The sequence below is a fragment of the Pinus tabuliformis genome, chromosome 2_2 (assembly GCF_031772625.1).
Source record: "Pinus tabuliformis cultivar Carrire ecotype Pingquan chromosome 2_2, CPIR1, whole genome shotgun sequence".
NCBI classification, from domain to species: Eukaryota; Viridiplantae; Streptophyta; class Pinopsida; order Pinales; family Pinaceae; genus Pinus; species Pinus tabuliformis.
In genome coordinates this window covers 346540224-346560399 of record NC_142300.1, presented here as the reverse complement: position 1 = coordinate 346560399, position 20176 = coordinate 346540224, and the positions used below count along the sequence as shown (strand labels likewise).

At 38.1% G+C, this 20176-nt stretch overlaps 2 long non-coding RNA genes across 2 annotated transcripts; both read left to right on the top strand.

Annotated features, from left to right (window-relative positions):
- The first annotated feature begins 17507 nt into the window (after positions 1-17507).
- LOC149192686 (uncharacterized) lies at positions 17508-18533 on the top strand. The gene is made up of 2 exons (XR_016254903.1): positions 17508-17599; positions 18492-18533. It is a non-coding gene; the product is annotated as an uncharacterized LOC149192686 (long non-coding RNA).
- Positions 18534-18753: 220 nt separating this feature from the next.
- On the top strand, positions 18754-19516 carry LOC149192685 (uncharacterized). Its single transcript, XR_016254902.1, has 4 exons — positions 18754-18796; positions 19005-19059; positions 19225-19268; positions 19371-19516. It is a non-coding gene; the product is annotated as an uncharacterized LOC149192685 (long non-coding RNA).
- Positions 19517-20176: the final 660 nt, after the last annotated feature.

Here is a 20176-nt window from a genome sequence, read left to right as displayed (position 1 = left end):
TTTGAAGACTTACAAGAAGAAAACTTTGAGGACTCCTCAGATTATGATAGTAATCATGAGTTCAATGTAGAACCTCTCAATTTTTTTTAAGCTATTAGTGATGTATGTTGTATCTAAGTTATATTTGGTGTACAATCAATTATTGAACAATGTTTCATAATTCAAATTAGTGGTTCTTGGTGCTCGGAAACCTTGAAAACATCATTAGTTTGATTGTGTTTATACTGTTATGGTTTGTTGTTCTTGGCGTTAGAAAACCCCTGAACAAGAGCTACAGGTTATAGTATGAGATCCATGTGTGTGAAATAGGTCAAGTTGTTATATCAGCTTTTGAACACATTCAATATTTAGACCATCATCCTTGCAACTAATGGATAACTGAAAGCAAAATATCCCACAGATAGTGAAAGGTCCATAGAGTGGTTCATTGCTTGATAGATCTTATGGCGGAAGCCCCCACAAGCCAAGTTGTCAATATTGTTGATATTGCAAAGTTCATCAATGATGGTCCCAGGCAAGCATGCGTTAAATGGTGTTTAAGTGACAACTCGAAATAGTGCATGAAGAAAGATCAATGTTCACAAAGATTCCAAAGTGGACCTAAGTGCTAATGACAGAGACCAATTATATTGTTGTAATATGTGTTCTTTATATTATAATGTCATTTATGTAATAATGTAAGAGTTGAAAAGAGACGTGAAACTAACGCTCACTATAGTAGATAGATTTGGTTAAATTGTTGAGATAATTTCTCAACAACCAAACACCATAAATATGTGATGTATCTCTATAATTTAGCTTATGTAATACAAAATTTTCTTTTTCCTATGCATATCTCTATTTTTATACGTGGATAGCATTAATTTCAACTATATTTTATTATAGAAATATATTTCAATGTTTGTGCTTTATATATTTCTTTCGAAATACCTTGCTTTTTATTTTTATTTTTTGAATACTATATTGAAAAATATTGAACACATGGACTTGGGAGCAAGGGTTTGAAGTTTGGGTACCATGGCAGACCGTGCAGGGGGGAGTGTGGCTCCTTCCTACAATCAGGTTGTTTCAGATCGAAGTAAGGATAAAGGAAAGTAGCATTTCAAAAACCTCTTGAATGGGTTTCAGACGCAAGAAGCAAGGAAACTTTGGGAAGGAACGCACTTTAGGAATAGGAAGGAGATCAATGGGATACAAACAAGGAGGAGGAGAATGAAGGTAGCAGTGAGAAACCTACTTCCATAAGAGCAAATGGGGTCTGCAAACCCAAGATGAACACCATTCCTTGGGTCATACTGAGTGATCCGACGCTTCAAGCGCATAGAGATCATATGACAGAACATGCGATCATATGAAAATTTATGGGGTTATGGCCAACAGAGAGGGCACTGCATATTTGGATAAGGAGTCATGGGAAGCCAAAGGGGGAAATACACCTTCATCTAGGATCTAAGGGCTTCTTCACAGTGGTGTTCACAATCCTAGAGGATAAAGACAGAGTATTCGAAGGTGGGCCATATTTCTACGTTGTTGCAGGACTCTACATGCAACCATGGATGATGAACTTTGTCCCGGAACGTGAAACTTTCACATCGGTGCCGGTATGGATTAGATTATACTCCCTTCCTCTAGATTATTGGCTACCAGAATCTTTGAAAACAATAGGCAACAAGCTGGGACACTTTCTAAAGATCTCAGAGGCAACCCTAAAAGGAAAATATACATCCTTCGCCTGAATATGTGTGGAGATGGACTTATCTGGCGCCCTTCTGGAAGCAATAATTCTAGAAGTATATGATGAGGAATGGGTGCAAACTATGGACTATGAGCATATCCCATTCAGGTGTCGTAAATGCCATGAACATGGACATTTATTCAGAGACTGCCCATCAAATAATATGGAAGGAAAAATGGAAACTACTGTGGATAAAAGTTATGAGGGTTTCACCAAGGTTGGGGGAAAAAGTAAGGGAGGTAAACGTCCACAAAAGAAGATAAATGAGAACAAACAATCAAGGCATAATCGGTTTAAGATCCTAGAGGAAGAAGAGGGGATCAAGGAAATAGTCCAGGATAAGGAAAAAATAATAAATGAGAACGAAAAGGAAGATGATATGGAAGACATCATAGTAAACAATGAGCAAAAGGATGATCTACCAGGTTACATGGAGATAAGTAAGGATCTAGAGATGACTCCAAGTGAAGCGGGTATGGAGGATCATGAACTACAGGAGATTCTGGATAGGGAAAACCTAGATCTAGAAAAATTTCTGGAACAAGGGACGGTCACAGGGGTAGACTCCTTGCCAAAAGAGGATTATGACAAGGTCCAACAACTTTTTCTATGGAGATCACAATCGAAGGGAGCTGGATTCAAAAGAAATCATGAAATCCAGGAGCATAGTGGGGTCAAAATGATGGAGAATACACAGGCACAATCTCCAAAGAACTCAAGTAGGAAAAGAGGAAGAAAAAGACAGAATGAGCTGCTGAACAAATGTGGAAAACTATTGATCAACTCAGGTAAGATGAAAGATCTTACCAGTTATTCTTTTTCTAACCTTTCATAATGAAGCTCACAACCTAAAATATTAGAGGCTTAGGTAATAGAAGAAAACAAAGAAATCTTAGCAATAGAATTAAAGAGGAAAAACCAAATATGGTTTTTATTCAAGAGACAAAATGCTCGATGGATAAGATTAGAGAGATTCACAATAAGTGGCTTATCAAGTATGAGTATCTAGAGGTTAAAGCAGACAACTTGGCGAGGGGGTTCTCACATTATGGGATCCACAGAAATTCACAATCTGATATGTCAACCTGTAGGTGATAAGATAATATATATGATCACAAATGTGTATGGACCTCAAAAGCAAGCAGACAAACTCAAACTTCTCATCTCCCTTGAGGATCTTAGAGCAAGACACCCAAATATGCCCTGGATCATTGCAGGAGATTTCAATATGATAAGATCTCTTTCAAAGAAGAAAGGCAGTATTAGACAGTTAGGAAGAGACTCCATGGCCTTTCAAAACTTCATAATGAACATGGGCCTAGTAGAAACTGAAACAGTAAATGGAACCTTCACTTGGAACAACAAGAGGGGAGGGACTTCTCAAGTGGCCTCCAAACCTGACAGATTTATTATTTAAGAGGATCTTATCCTCACAGGCCCTGCCATGATAGCTTCCATTCTGCCCTTCGGAGGCTTGGACCACTGGCCTATTCAGCTAGAGGCAACCTTTATGGGCACACCAAGAAATAGACCTTTCAGGTTTGAAAACACCTGGCTCTCACAACCTAATTTCACCAGTAACATTGACAAATGGTGGAGAGAGGATTTGAACATTCAAGGAACTAGAATGTTCATGCTCCAGCAGAATCTCAAACACATCAAGTCACGACTTAAAGAATGGAACAAAAAGGAATTTGGAGATATCTTGCATGCCAAAAGAGAAGCTGAGCGGAAACTCCAGGAGATCAATCATATCAGCATCATAGATGGCTTTACTAAGGAGCGGCAAAGGCTAACTGATGCTTTGCAAAGAGAATGGGAAGACCAATGCTTGCAAGAGGAAATTTTCTGAAACAAAAATCAAGAATATAGTGGATCAGAGAGGGAGAAAGGAATACAAAATTCTTTCATAAAAACACCATGGCTCACAGGGCACATAACAAAATAACAAAGCTCAAAGACTCTCAAAGGATAGAGCTTGTCTCTCACAATGATATGGAATCAATCCTTATACAACACTTCCTCAGTATAGCAGAGGAGCCTCCAGAGGATAGATCCAGGTTCATCAACCTTTTCACCCAGTGTATCCCTCAGTTGGTTACCAGAGAGGACAACCATAATCTTAATAGGCCAGTGTCGGAAGAGGAGGTCAGTGAAGCAATTAATGAAATGAAAAATGGAAAATCCCTAGGCCTGGATGGTTTCAATGTAGACTTCTTCAAAGCCTACTGGGAAATAGTGAAACAAGACATACTTGAGGTTGTGGAAGACTCAAGAAAATCCAAAAAGATTCTGATGACTTTTAATGCCTCCTTCATAGCTTTGATCCCAAAACAAGAAAATACCATGATTCCGGAGGGTTTCAGACCAATAGCCTTATGTAATGTGGTGTACAAAATTATTTCCAAAGTGATTGCCAATAGACTCAAGCCCCTTCTACCATCTCTCATCTCAGAGGAGCAAACTAGATATGTAGAAGGAAGACAAATCCTCAACAACATCATCCAGGCTCATGAGGTAATACACTCTCTCAAAAGCAACAAACAAGCTAGTATGATCATTCAGTTGGACCTTGCAAAAGCGTACGACAAGCTAAGTTGGTCTTATGTTGGATCAATTCTAAGAGCCTTTGGCTTCAGCCAAAATTGGATAAGATGGGTCATGGCAGTCATCACCATGACCAGCTTTTCCATTTTGCTTAATGGAGCTCCATCAAGAACCTTTACACCCTCCAGAGGTCTCAGACACGGAGATTTTCTCTCTCCTTTCCTCTTTGTTCTCATGATGGAAGGGCTAGGCAGAGCAATCAAAATGGGAAATGCTGAAGGACAGATACAGGGAATCAAACTCACTTTGGATGGAGCAGCAAACACTCATCAACAATTTGTGGATGACACAATGCTACAGGGCATCCCCACAGTCAAGGAAGCCTAAGTGATAAAACACATCTTAAATGACTTCGCTATGGCAGGAGGCACAGAGGTAAGCCACAACAAATCCAAAGTTTTTTTCTTTAACACTAACATTGCTATCCAAAGAAATATTACCAGAATTCTTGGGTTTCAAAGGGAACAACTTCCATCAAAGTATCTAGGCATCCCTCTCATTGATAAACCTCTAAGCAAGAAAGTGTGGGAACCATTAATAAATAAACTTCATGACAAGGTCAGAAAGTGGACATGCAGGACACTTAATTTGGCAGGACACCTTGTGCTCACACAGGCTATCTTGCAAGCAATTCTCGTTTTCATGTTCTTAGCTCTTCCAGCTCCTAAAGGCATTAAGCATCAAAGTAGGAACATACAGAGAGATTTTTTGTGGAGCAGAGGAGAAGAAAAAAATAAGTGGGCCTTAGTTGCCTCGGACAAGATATGCAAGCCTAAAAGCCATGGTGGCCTGTGGCTTCATGACCCTAAAACTCTCAGTAAAGTTTTAGGAGCCAAGCTTTGGTGGAGATGGATTAAGGAACCCACTACTCCTTGGGCTAAGCTATGGAAACAAAAATATGCTAGGTATTGGCAGGAGAAGGATCACATTAGAATGTCAAGGCAAATCAAGGGCTCCCATATCTCGAACCTTGCATGGGAAAATAAAAGTATTGTTCAGCAACACAGCTTCTGGGAAATTCGAGCAGGGAACCTTGCACATTTTTGGGAGGATAATTGGCAACAGGAACCCAACCTTTATAAGGAGGAATTAGCAGCTCTCAAAAGTGATATAGATAACAAAGGTCTACTTATGGTCAAAGACTTTTGGGACCAGGATAGTAATGAAGGAAAATGGAGGAAGTGGAAGCATCTAGACCATTGAGATGGGAGTCCTATGAGAGCCCTGGCAGATGCTCTCTCCCAGGAACTACAGCATAGAAGGATTCTAGTATCCTCTTTACCTGAGCAATTAAGATGGGGAAATAATTTCGAAGGCGACTTCAATCTCAAGGAAGCTAAACTGGAAGTATCAGGATTTAACTATTTGAATCCTTATCAAGTATGGAAAAACTATGGCAGAGCCCCCACTAGATGAAAATTAATCTATTTATCTGGCTAGTGCATCAAAGGAAAATCCTAACTTGGGAGAATCTCCTCAAAAAAGGCTTTATTGGTCCCTCCAAATGTTACCTCTGCGACTTACATGAGGAGATGATGAATCACCTTCTCAACCTCTGTCCGTTCACATCCCATGTGTGGGACTGGGTGGCCTCAATTTTTAGACACACAGATCGGGATAACCTCAGCATATCCAACACTTTGAAGAAATGGAGGAAGAATTTCTCAGGAAATGAAATTATCAATAAAGCCTGGACTCTGGTCCCAGGCTTTGTTGTCTGGAATGTCTGGAAAGAGCGCAACAATAGGATCTTCAAAAACAAGGCAAGCACACCCCAACACATAACTGACCTAATTTTAAGGCAGCTCAAAGACACAGTAAGAAGTTTGGTGAGGACACTTCCTAAGGAACCTCCTCTGCCCCAAGAGGAGAGCATCATTCGTCAGTTGGGTCTTCAGTCCATAGACCCACAGGGCCTGACCAAGGGGGTACAACAAATAAATGCAGAGAGTATCATCTGGAAACCTCCTCCTTATGGTTTCCTAAAGGTTAATATAGATGGCGCTTCTAAGGGCAACCCAAGATTAGCTGGCTTTGGAGGGGCTATAAGGGATGAATAGTGTTAGGTAAAGAAAATCTTCCATGGCCATCTGGGAAAAGCCACTAACAATATGGCGGAGCTAATGGCTTTAGAGCAGTGCCTAGAAATCCTGTTGGATTCAAATTCTCACAATGTTATCATTGAAGCAGATTCGAAATTAATTATCAGAGCGGCCAAGAAAATATGTAATGGTTCTTCTCCAGATAAAGTTTCGAAGAATTGGAGGCTTCTGTAGATCTTTCAATGCATCCACTCCCACCTGCAAACCTTAAAAACTGTTCATTTTGTTCATGTGAAAAGGAAAGCTAACATGTTAGCTAATCGTCTGCCGAACGAAGGAGTTACCAATTTGGATAGGGATTCTAGATTTATTTGGGAGTTGTCACCCCCAAGCAAATTGTGGGAGGACTGTCTTTGTCACGCAGACGAAGATATGGAGCTTTGGATTAACAGGATGGAGTGAAACAGTTCAGGGGATAGAGATTCTGGGAGGAGGGCACGAGAACCGTCCGTTGCAATGGATCAATGGCCAGCATGGGGCGAAAGTATGTGATTGTCAGTGGGGTGTCCGATGCTAATACCATCGGTGGTTTATTGGGCCGAGTCTATACGGTTTCTAGTTTTTCTGGGCAAGGCTCCGATTCCATTCAGAGTGTGACATGTAGTAGCGAAAGGTGAGAGAATACCCTTTGCGCTTTTGGTTCACTCAATATCGGCGTAGACCGTTGGATCCATGGAGGTGGATCAACGGTGGAGATTGATCATACATGTCCATGAAGCATCCCTTGCTAATACGATCTGTGGTTTATCGGGCGGGGTCTACACGGTTTCTGGTTTTTGCGGCAAGGCTCCGATTACTTTCCGCGTGTGACACGTAGCTGAGAAAGGAGTGGGAATACTACCCTCATCGGGCGGTTATGCTCCACGCCTTTTTATTCACATGACATCAGTGTAGACCGTTGGATCCGTGGTGGGGGATCAACGGTGTAGATTGATCATGCTTGTTTGTTTGGAGTTCCGGATCCGATAAAGTCTAAAAGCTGGCCTAAAATTTTCTTCGGGCCCGTGCTCGACAGGTCTCTGGGTGGGACCCTTTTGTAAATCTCGGTTCTTTGGACATGTCTTCCACGGAGGTCACGGTTCCTCTCTTTCTATATACTGCTCATGGTTTTGAGGGTGTGGCCCGGATTTGAGCTGAAACCACCTACTTGTTGCACTCTTACAGAGCTGGGAGAGCGACTTGTAAACTATGTATCATTGGCTAGATTAAGAAAAGGTCTTACTCTTACTTCATCAAAAAAAAATATTGAACACATTAGACAAATTACTAAAGAGATTAAGATAGGGATTGTAGCGTGCATTTAGTTAGCGTCTTATAAATTGAATACAATATACGGTATAGATTTTTTATTTATAGCACTGAATGTATTGAAATCCACGCTGTAATTTCACCCAAAGACATCTAAATGTTTATAAAAACATCCAACAAGACATTTATACACGCGGCAGTAAGCTTCCGCTCGACTCTATTGTCTAGAGACTACATCGAATTCTATATTCATTCCAAATCGAATATTGTCCTCTCGCGAATAATTTGAGTGCACTCTTATAATTAAATCTTGAACTTGTATTTTGAAGCTTTATGGATAAGTATATTTAGCATTACACTTCATAATTCTCTCTAACTCATTTGTCAGCAATCCGGCCATTGCGTTTACGTCTTCAAATGATCCGGTTAAACCATATATAGTTTGCTTCATAATAATTCTGACTAGTATATTCATATGCACTTCTTAAAGTCTTTACTTCAATATATTCATTCAAACCGAAAACGAAAACAGTTTGTGTATTCATAACTTGCTCTTCTGCTTGCTTCCGAATCTAACAATGGCGAGTTGAAAACGTTTAGAAATATAAATGAAGCGTGAAGTCAGAAGCTGTACTGTTAGAGAGAATGGTATGATTACGAAGTTGTAAGGTTACAGAGAACGGTATGAGAGAACATAGAACGTCAATTCAAGAAGGTCGTCACATGAGAGCAATAGAAAGTGCGCTAGATTGATTAGCAATTCACAGAGAATAATCTGCCAAACTAAAATAGAAATAATATTTGTGCTGCGAAGGTAGACAGGATTATGTTGTGCCACTGTTAGGTTTTAAACAAGTTCCATATAAACTAGCACAACCATATTTATTAATGTGGTTGATATAAACTTATAGGGTATATAAAGCATATATACAATTATATTTTCCAATATAATTGAGATACACCTTATATCAACTACATTAATAATTGTTATGGGTATTTTTTTAAACACCAATTATTTATCATTTTTAATAACTATTTAAATAATAACAACAACATTCTTATATATTTATATATTATTATATAATTATTATATTAATATTATTAACCCATTACAATATTGGTAATATTAATTAATAATAATAACCGACAAGAATATTATAATAATAATATTAGATTATCATTATATTATTATAATAATAATAAAAACCATGGTCCAATAATAAAAAATCAGAATGGTGATAAGGGAATTATTATGTTTGTTTTCTTAAAGACTAACTATTTACCATTATTAATAACTATATAAATAATAACAACCATATTCTTGTATATTTACGCCAATAGGCATCCCTCCTATTGGAATTGGGCACTTTAATCATTTTACTAATTAAAAAAATGATTATTAATAACTATATAAATAATAACAACCATATTCTTATATATTTAGGCCAATAGGCATCCCTCCTATTGGGATTGGGCACTTTAATCATTTTTCTAATTAAAAAAATTGTTCGGAGGATTTAAATTTAAAGATGCTAGTATATTCTTGTCATTGCCACAATATCAGTGGATTGAATTCACACCACAAACTTCTTTGCATATTTAAATCTCATGATTAAACCTTGTTTAAATTAATTTTTTACAAAGCTTCATTAAAAATTTACCATGCCATTTGTTAATTGACACCTATCAGTTTTAACCATAATGGGAATACTATAAAATGTAACACACACTTTACACATAAGTGGAAAGGTGTATTTCCAAATAACATAATCATCCGTTTCAAACCATTAGTAAAGTGTGTCGGTAAGTTAAAAACTAACTTAGGAAGGTAAAGGGTCTTTTCTCTTAACAAGATGTTTTAACACTTCTTTAAATTGCCTTGTAAAATAACTTATTATACATTTAGTTAGAAAGGGGAATTTTCCTTAATATCTTTTTTATTAAGCTCGAAAGCATATGTTATCATTTAATCCTTAATTTTTTCCTTAGTAGTAAACTTTGTGAATGTAACTATATTCACATTCTTTTAGGATGGAAAGTTTTTTTTTTTTATCGATAAGACTAATTCTATTAAGCAGTAAAATATTGTACAAGAGGATACATTCCAGAGAAGCAAGAAACTGGCAACCGGAAATGATAGGACTATCAACCTCGGTTCCGGGAAAAGAGCGAAGCAAGCAAGGAGCTACAACTAGTCACTGAAAGCTTAAGAAGCAATGAATGCTACCCTAAAAGAGTAGGGGTTTCAACACGAAGCTTTTTCCCTTTCCTTTTTTTAACTTCAACCCAACCACTTTGGGGTGGATGGGCGATTACAACTTGCAGATTGGGGTCCTCCACAGGGGGGCTCTCCTTTTCTGAGTCCGAGGAAGAGGACAAATGGACACGTTTCTGAGCAATGGCTGTATCAGAAGAAGGTGCCAGGCCATCGGTGGAAGGGGCCACAGAGTGAGGGGCCTGATTTAATTCTTCATCGCTGTCTTCATCTTCAGAACTGGAGGAATCAGAGTCCCCGACTGGAGGGGGAGAGCATGGAGCCCATCGTTTGGACTTGGGCTTGGAGTCGTTGGCCTTGTTCTTTTTTGCCGGGCGAGATGGGCAAGTATTCTGCAAATGCCCAGATTGTTGGCAATGTCGACACCGAAATGCAGTGTTCTCGTAATCCAGCGTCTGGGTCCAGACAAAGTCATTTATCTTGAGATTGATTTGTTCTGGAAGCCCTTTGCTCAGGTCTAACTCCACACACACTCTTGCATATGAGTAGAGACCTTTAGTTTCCCGCCACATATCTCCATGGATGAAGCTGCCCAATGTGTCTCCTATAGCTCTGAAGACACGAGTATTCCATAGATGAGCAGGTAAGTTTGGAAGCCGAATCCATACCGGTGTCTTGGTAATGACTGCAGTGGCTGGATCAAAATCTGGGAACCAGGGAGTCAAAAAAAGCCCTGCAGTTCCCATGAACCAAGGACCCTCTTCTAAGGCTTTTTCATAGTGCTTAATGTTATCAAAGAGAACAATGAAATAACCTTTCGAGCAAAAAAAGATCTTACAATGATGTGTCCAGTTTGCATGGATCCATGCATAGAGATCCTGAGATCGGGGCCACAGACCATTAAATCTGCAGATGATGGCTCTTTCTGCAAATTCTTGATGCTGGGAAGCCAGTTCTTCATGCATGAGTTCAACAGAGGGAACTTCTTCAACTTTTTCAACCAAGAAGGCCTTAGATTTAAGGGTTTCCGGGGGTTTGGGGATCTCGGAGTGGACTGCATCCTTGTATGAGAAAGGCCGAGTGGAGGAAGATTGTCCTGCTGCACCTCCTCTCAAATGAAGGGAAGCCACCACCGTGCTGTTCCTGGAAATGCTGTAAGCAGAGAGGGATAGAGGGTTTTCAAGTTGTTTACCTTGAAAGAGAAGTCGCAGAAGGCTTGATGGGATCCCTATTTTGCGCTCTAAATTCAGTATGAGGTCCTGCACCAGGTCTGAAGGGCGAACCCATTGCATGATGGTCCTACCTGCAGGCTGCGAAATCTGGATCTGAAAGGAATCAGATAAGGGCTTTGACCCCATGCATAGCTCTGGATCTGGCCAGAGCATGGGTTCTTCGGCCTTCTGGATTACCAGATCTGGCCGATCTTTGTCCGATCTGAAACAGAGACTGCGATTCGGATAGCAAGTGGTTGCCTCAGATCCATGCATAGACCCTGCGGATGGAGCAATTTCCGGCTCTTTCTTGCTTGATTCCAAGGACGGCACGGAAGGTAGCAAAGCCAGAGCCTTGGTCTTGGGATCTTTAAGCTCCTGCTGCTGAGGGATCAGCGATCGAATCCCCCGGGGGTTGCGCTTCCGAGCAAGCACAGCAGAGGCCCAGTCGTTGAGAGCGAAATATGTCTTCCTTTTTACTCCTCGCAGGATCCAGTCGGAGTCAAGGCATGCATGGGGTGCGGCAAGCTGCTTGGCCCCCAACCTAATCTTCACACCCCTTTCTTGAATGTTGGCCTCGCCCTTAATGATTTTTCTGAGAAACGCGAAGTGACCAGAACAGGGAAGGCCGAAAGGGGGCAGGGGTTCAACATCGCGTGCAACCCAGCCCTGTATGACTGATCCATCCTCGCCGATTCGTACAACGTCTTGAACAAAGATAGGGTCCGATCGAAATCTTGCTGCTCTAATCCCTTGCAGCGCTGATCCATTACGGCGCAGTTTCCTGGTTCTCTGCGCGGCGGCAGCACGATGAGTTTCCTCTGTAATCCTAGCCATCTCCGTCTATCTCATCTTTTAGGATGGAAAGTTACAATGCCAACTAATTTGTATTTTTTTAAAGAAAGATTATTTCTAGTATGCATAAGTTTTTTTAATAATTTCTTTTTTGTTGATTTATATTTTTCATTGTACCAACTATTACAAGCTATCTTATTGTATATTTTTGTACCTATCTTGAAAGGATTCTTTCTTTATCCATATCAAAATATTTCATAAAATTGCATATATTTACACATAGGTAAATTTCACTATTTTTCTATAATTTACTTTATATATAATGTTTTTAGTAACTATTTTTTGTTTCATCTATGTTTAAAAGAAAAAATTTAACATTTAAAAAAATTTGAAAAGCTTATCCCTAATTATTAAATTTACCATTTAATTAAATATTCTCTTATATTATTTTCCAGTAAATATAATCACTTTATACTAAATACAAATAGTCTAGAATCCCTCATTACTAAATTAACCATTTAATTAAACATTATCTTATATTATTTTCCAATAAATATAATCACTTTATACTATATACAAATAGTCCATAAAGCTCTACATAAACAATAATTAGATACACTATTAGAACACTCCAAATATTAATTTATAGCAATTACCCTTTCTTTCTCCATGCGAATCTGCATAATTCATTAGACTTATTTTGAATCGTTCTTGTGAAAATAATCTGTAGATTTGGAGCATATAAATTATCTAATTATAAAATTACTTCAAATATAATATAAAATATAATTAGATATTGAGATAAAGTAATGATGAAATATTGTGAATATGTAGATATTGGAATAAAATAATGAAGAAATGTGTTGAATATGCATATGTAGATATTGATATATAATGAGATGTCAATATATAATAATTTAATAATTATGAAGTCTTTAAGTTGTTAGAAAATTTAATTTAAAGGAAAGACAAATTTATTTTTGAGTTTATGCATAAACTAATATATTAATAAAAATGATAAGGGATTTTTGTTTAGGGTAAGACTAAAAAGAAACAAAGGTTAAAGGTAATAGTGTGTATATTTTTAATTATTTAAAAGAATTCAGTGATAAGAGGGATAATGCGTATATTATTAATTTTTTTTAAAAATTGAGTGGTAAGAGGGATAGTGATAGTGATAGTGATGAAAGATTTTCTTACCAATTTAAAATTTAGATATGAAAGTATAGTATATGTTTTTTTTGGATTTAATTATCTCCGAATAAGATGATCATCCGTTTCAAACCATTCTTGACATGTGTCCAATTCGAAATAATATTTGTTGGTAGTTTCATTAAATTGTACATCAATTTCACCCTTTCCTACTGTTAATAGTTTCATTAACTTGTCCATCAATTTCACCATTCATGCTCTTAATAATAACTCCGCCACTCCATCTCTGATTATAACGTGGAGGAATAATAGGATAACTCTGCCACTCCATCTCGGATTGTAACCTTGAGGAATAATAGAATAACTTTGCCACTCCATCACTCCATCTCGGATTGTAACCTTGAGGAATAATAGAATAACTCTACGACTCCATCTTGATTACAACGTGGAGGAATAATAGCAACTTGAGTGTCTCAAATTGTCATTAAATATTTAATGTACCTATTATTCATCACCATTCCATTTATTATAAGCAAAGACTCCATGGATGCATACATTTCTTAGCTCTTGGGCTGTTGAAATTGTTGAAGGATTACTTGAACGATTGCTGGAAGGATTACTGGAACCATTTGAAGGGGCTTCTCTAGACTTCTATCTGCTAAAAAAGGTGCACAATCTTTCATAGCCTTCATTTTCTCTACCTAGTGTTTTTTCAGGGGTTTCCTTCAAGATGCATTGGAGGAACCCTTTTGGTTGAAAATGGTAATGGTAGCAGCAAGAAGTAAAATTCATTTATCATGAGTTTTCTTGAATATATGTATTGATTGTCTTTGTTGGTATAACCATTAGAATATTTCAATTTGAAAAAAATGGCTCTAAGTTTAGATGTACCTTTATTATTTTTTGTTGAAATGGTTTGATAACTTATGTGATCAAAACTACAAGATGAATAAATTTGGTGTCATAACTATGTAAACCCTGGTATGTCTAGGCATACTAGTATTGTTTGAAAATTTGAATAAACGATCCAATGTATTTTGGAATTACTTATTACCTTAAGACATTTCGCTTCCAAATCGATGACTTTCATTATACTAAAAATTAAAGCTTCATATATAGGGAAGTTGATAGTACATTCAAATTCGAAATGAGAAGACTTCAAAACCCAGCCCTAACTCACTAGATACGCAAAAACCTATGGTCTCATTACAATATAAAAGGAACTTATGGTCTCATTACAATAAAAAATGTCCGGCATAGAATAATAAAATTTCGCTGCCGCAGTGACAGATGTTGACCTCCTATTACAACAGGTTCAGAATCCAGGTCTGTTCCCAGGGGCATGCCAATCACCCAAATGCGTTCCAAACACGTGAATGCCTAGGCGTCCAAAGTTGTATCGCTGAAAAGATCCATATCCTAAGAGAGGATTTGCGCGAGTAGATGGTGATAGGGGGATGTGGGGAAGAACCGTAGTTTCAGGCAAAGAGTCTTCTATGAAGTAACTCTGGCTGTCCATTCGAACAAACGAAGGAAAGAAAAATACGGAACTGTGATCTGAGAATTTTGATGTCTTAATACATATAATTTTAATTACAAAATCAATATATATATATATATATATGGCTCATTAATTTAAATACATTAATTAGGGCTCATTAGTACTAACAAACCAAATTTCTCAATATATCCCCAAATTTTATATATATTTTCAAATTATTAAATTACAAAAACTAACAAATACATTTATGTTGTATTTTCAAATTATTAAATTACAAAAACTAACAAATACATTTATGTTGTGCGTGCTCTTTAAACTAAATAATCATCCACACTCACTCCTATGTTCACTTAACTATGTTCACTTAATGTAAAATTGATTGTACATGTCGTAGTAAAAAAAATAAAAAATATTTACTCTCAAATTTCCATACGTAAAATTGATTGTACATGTTGTACTTAAAAAAAATAAAAAATATTTACTCTCAAATTTCCATTCATAAACGTAAATAAAAATTCTGAGACTTTTATCACAGTGCATTCAACAAAGATGTTGATTTTCTATCAAAAGAGGGTCAATCTATTCCACCTGGGGCAATTCTTACATGGCATATATGAAGGGGGCGAGGCAACGATTCTTTACATGGAATATATGCAGGGGGGAGGCACCATCCCATTGGTCTGCGGCACACAAAAGTTTTTCTACAGACATTTCGTTTGTTAAATATCACAGGCACAATCCATACAGTGTTTGATATTGCTACTTTATTTGCCACATTTTTAAGAACTCTTTATATAGTGTTCATGTTTTAACTTTTCTCTGTTGTGCCGTTTATATGAGGCATATGTTTCCTATGTTCTCACTTTTTAAGGGATGATCCATTTGATTTTGAAAATATTTGGAAATCGTGTTATGAATATCCTCATTTCAATTGAAGTTTAATATTTTTTTGTGTTGATTTATATTTTTCATTGTATCAACTGCCTATGGGAGGCTCAAGGACGTCAGCGAACTCAAAGAGTAAAGGGGCCATGTCCTATGGAACCGGGTGTTACCAACAAGCACTGACCCATCTTACGAGAAAAGCGTTCCAACCGATACATCTTCCGAGAGAGGCGTCCCCATCATTCCCAATCTAATGTCACAATCCATTTACAAATAGGTAAATATCACTATTTTTTTATAATTTACTTTATATATAATGATTTTAGTAACTGTTTTTTCTTTCATCTATTTTTAAATGGAAAATTTTAATATTTAAGGAAATTTGAAAATCTTATTCCTAATTATTAAATTCACTGCTTAATTACATATTCTCTTATATTATTTTCCAATAAATATAATCACTTTATACTATATACAAATAGTCCATAATCTCTCATTACTAAATTCGCCATTTAATTAAATATTCTCTTATATTATTTTCAAATAAATATAATAACTTTATACTATATACAAATGGTCCAGAAAGCTTTAGATAAAAAATAATTAGATACACTATTAAAACACTCCAAATATTAATTTATAGCAATTAATCTTTCTCTTTTTTTCCTTCAAGATGCATGGGAGGAACCCTTTTGGTTGAAAATGGTAATGGTAGCAGCAAGAAGTAAAATTCATTTATCATGAGTTTTCTTGAATATATGTATTGACTGTCTTTGTTGGTATAGCCATTAAAATATTTCAATTTGAAAAACATGCCTCTAGGTTTAGATGTACCTTAATTATTTTTTGTTTAAATGGATTGATAACTTATATGATCAAAATGACAAGCTGAATAATTTTGGTGTCATAAGTATGTAAATCTTAGTATGTCTAGATAAAGGCATGTTAATATTGTTTGAAAAATTGAATAAACGATCAAATGTATTTTAAAATTACTTATTACCTTGAGACATTCCGCTTCCAAATCTATGGTTTTCTTTATTAGTCCCTGCCATCTGGCATCCGGCAGGGACTATAGTGATCGATAAGACCCCCACTTAGCATTACTTGACCCCTGCGTTTCTCTATTATACGGCGGTTAGAGAGGAGATATGCTAAGTTTCATTTGCAGTCATTCTTTGGCCATCGTGCGCCATCTTATTTGGCCTCTTCCCGAGGCGGAAGAGGCCGGACCATAGCTTAAACGAATAAACCCGGTGCATTTTCGCACTAACCGTCACGGTGTCTGGTTTTAATGCTAGCATTACTTCTGCCCGGTATGCGGTTTAGTAAAGCTCGGTACATATGCTAACGTTTGCTTGTTCTTTGGCAGGTGTCGGCCGTATGGTCAAGGTTTGCATGGCGGGACGTGTCCGCCTAGCGGCTCGGCAGTTTTGTGCGAAGCATTTGAAAGCTCTTTGCATTGAGATGTGCTGTTGTTTCTCCCATGCTTCCTGACCAAGTCACTCTGTGCTCGGATATGCGATGTGGCCATTTCAGTCGGAGCTTCAATGGCCATCCCTTGCCCGTTTTCATATGGGTTTTGCAATGGAGAATCGACAGTGGATTCAGAAACTTCCTCAGACGGAATCTCTACTCCTTCCACAGGGGTAGGAACCAAGGCTACGATATTGGCACGGCAGAGAGGGCAGTTTGAATGGGTACTGAGCCACATATCAATGCAGGGCAGATGAAAAGCATGTGTGCATTTGGGAAGAAGCCTGAGATTCTCGTCATCTTGAAATTCACTCAGGCGAACTGCGCATTCATTATCGTGTACCAGGCCATCACCTCTACTGTATTTGAAAGCTGGGAGGGAATTGATGACAGATTCATCAAGCCCACGAGTGAGAATGGGCCATTCACCTGGAGGACCTTGGTTTTGTGCGAAGCATTTGAAGAGCAGGCGGTGTGATTCTTTCCTCTCCTTCCTTGTGTATCTTTCCTAATTGAATACTGGGTTGCCCGCATTTCTTTAACCGGTGGACTATCCTTTATATCCTGCAGTTTGTCATTATTGAGGCGTTGGGTGGGTATTGTTTTCTGCAGATTTTGAGCCTTTGGTGACCTTGTGCTGTGGTTGGTGCTCTGGTTCAGCCGATTCACCAGGTGGGTTTCTCTCATATTTTAGCAGTTTCATACTCTTGCTGTTTTGATGGCTAATATGTATAATATTGAAGTATGTGGGTATTGGTATTTGGTCTTAGATTCTCCTCTCCAGTATCCCTTTAACCTATAATGTATGTATGATTAAGATGCGATTTTATGTTTTGACAGTCCTGTTCAGATCACTTCAAGCTATAATGTATGCTTTATTTTATGGATATATATATTTTTTCATTTATGACCAAGATCTCCTTATTTAGATGCCCAATAGGTTACTAATGTACATGCTCTGCTATGTGGGTATTGTGTTCTATTTTGACTTAGCAAGGGCTGCCCCTTATTTGATTCACTCGTTCTATCTACCAGTGAATCTCTTTGGCTTCTGCTTTCATTATCTTCCTTTGCCTCTGTGTTATGCTGAACTTGTTTTTCAGTTTCTAACCGTCTCCAGATGAGTTGATCATCGATTCATCTTAGCTCTAGTTAGCCTTGGTGCAGCCGATCTTTATCTTATCTGCTGCTATGAATCTGTTTAGTCAGACTGCTCAGGATCTCTGCCAATTTGTTGGGCAATATTTGTGCTACGTGCCCTTATGTCTTCATGAAATTGATCAATTTCTCTTTACAACTGCAAAACGGTTTTCCATCTTTGCCAATCCATCACTCATTATTTGCCTCCACAAATCACCTTTGCTCAACAGTCTAACCGGCAAACACTTATTTTTCTATATCGATGTTAGTAATAGCATCTCCATTTTCACAGCCCCGCAGGTTATTGGGTTTTTGGAAAATGGCGGGGGACTTTGTTGCGGGTTGGGGAAAGGAGTGGTTTGCTTTATGGCTTTTTAACTGGATCTGAGCGGAACTGATTCTTTTTTGGTTGTATTTGCTGAAGGAACTCCAGTAAGACATGGCCAGCAAGCGCATTCAAAAAGAACTCCAGGACTTGCAGAGGGATCCCCCCACTTCCTGCAGTGCAGGGCCTATTGGCGAAGATTTATTTCATTGGCAGGCAACCATAATGGGCTCAACTGAGAGCCCTTACGCCAGAGGGGTTTTCTTTGTTATGATCCACTTTCCTCCAGATGACCCCTTCAAGCCCCCGGAGGTTAATTTCCAAACCAAGGTAAGTAAATTCAGAAATTCATTTTCTTATAGCTGCAACGCTTCTCTGCTGAACACAAATTCAAGCTATCAAGAGTGAGCTGTGCTTTTGAATTAGTGTTATTTGGATCACTTATATACAACTTTATAAATCATTGTTTTCTTAATGTGTCTGCCTTCTCTGTAAGATAAAATATTCAAGTTTACTTGAGCCGTTAGACACCCAATAGCAAAATATCACGCTCTTAGATTTGATAAGATTATTATGCACATGGACTGATAACCTATAAGGGTTGGCTCTCAGTTAGATCACATATTTCTTACCCTGGTTTGCTCAGAAACTGCGGGTGGCATTCCAGGTTAGTTGTCGGAATATTTGGTCAGTTTTTATCTATTGTACGCAGAACTAGGGTTGATATGCAGGCAACAGGAGTGATCTTTTTCTTTTGAATTGGTGTCTATACCTAGATTATGATTTTCTCAAGCAATAACAAATGGAATTACACCATGATCGTGCTTTGCAGGTCTTCTCCTGACGATGGCTGGCATAGGGGATGATGCAATGACAGTAAGCAAATTTTATGCCCTCTTTTACATTGGAAGATAACTGGTGCAATGCGGTCATTTATTCCAAACTTTGCTGTTGTTCACACCAACAGTTTTGGTCCAGGGCAGTACGTCATCAACCTCTAAAGTCTTCTTGTATCCCATGGCAAACAAGGGGTTGAGCCAATGGAATTTCATCAGGCTCCAAACATTGGCTCTGGAATATGGAGTCAACTGATTAATATGGCATATCTCATGTTGAGGATTAAATCTGGCAGATCTGTATGTACATTTGAATCCAATTCCTAGTAACTTGCCTTTTAGGCTTTTCTTTCTTATGGGGCTGTCATATTTGCTACAATCTCTGGTTGCTTTAGGCCTACTTAAATCATTTAGATGACTGTGTGGATGTACATATGATTTTCTATGATTTAGAGAATAATGATGCTATGATCTTTCTGTTTGCATAGGCAACCCTTCTCAGCTCTTGGAGCCTACGTAGAGGCCAGCACATAGCCTTCATAGGAAAAATGCTCTGTTCCTCCCAAGTACTCTACGAACAAGTTTATCAGATATGGACCTATATATGTTGCACAGCTAAATATGTCTACAAACAAAGCATTGATTATCATTCCCTTCCAAACAGATGACAGGATGGCCTTTAGCATTGATGGGTTCTGTATATTTGTCTCGACCTTTTGGCAGCACCAGTTGGTTTCAAGTCCTCGATATGACTCTTCAGCAGTATCCTTGCCTGCAACACTTGGTACGTCATCAAGCTCTAAAGTCTTCTTGTATCCCATGGCAAACAAGGGATTGAGCCAATGGAATTTCATCAGGCTCCCTAAGTTCAGCTGATGTACTCTGCCTAAAGCCCATCCTTAAATCCTCCACTTCGTACTATGTAAAGAAGCACTGGAGCTCTCAGCT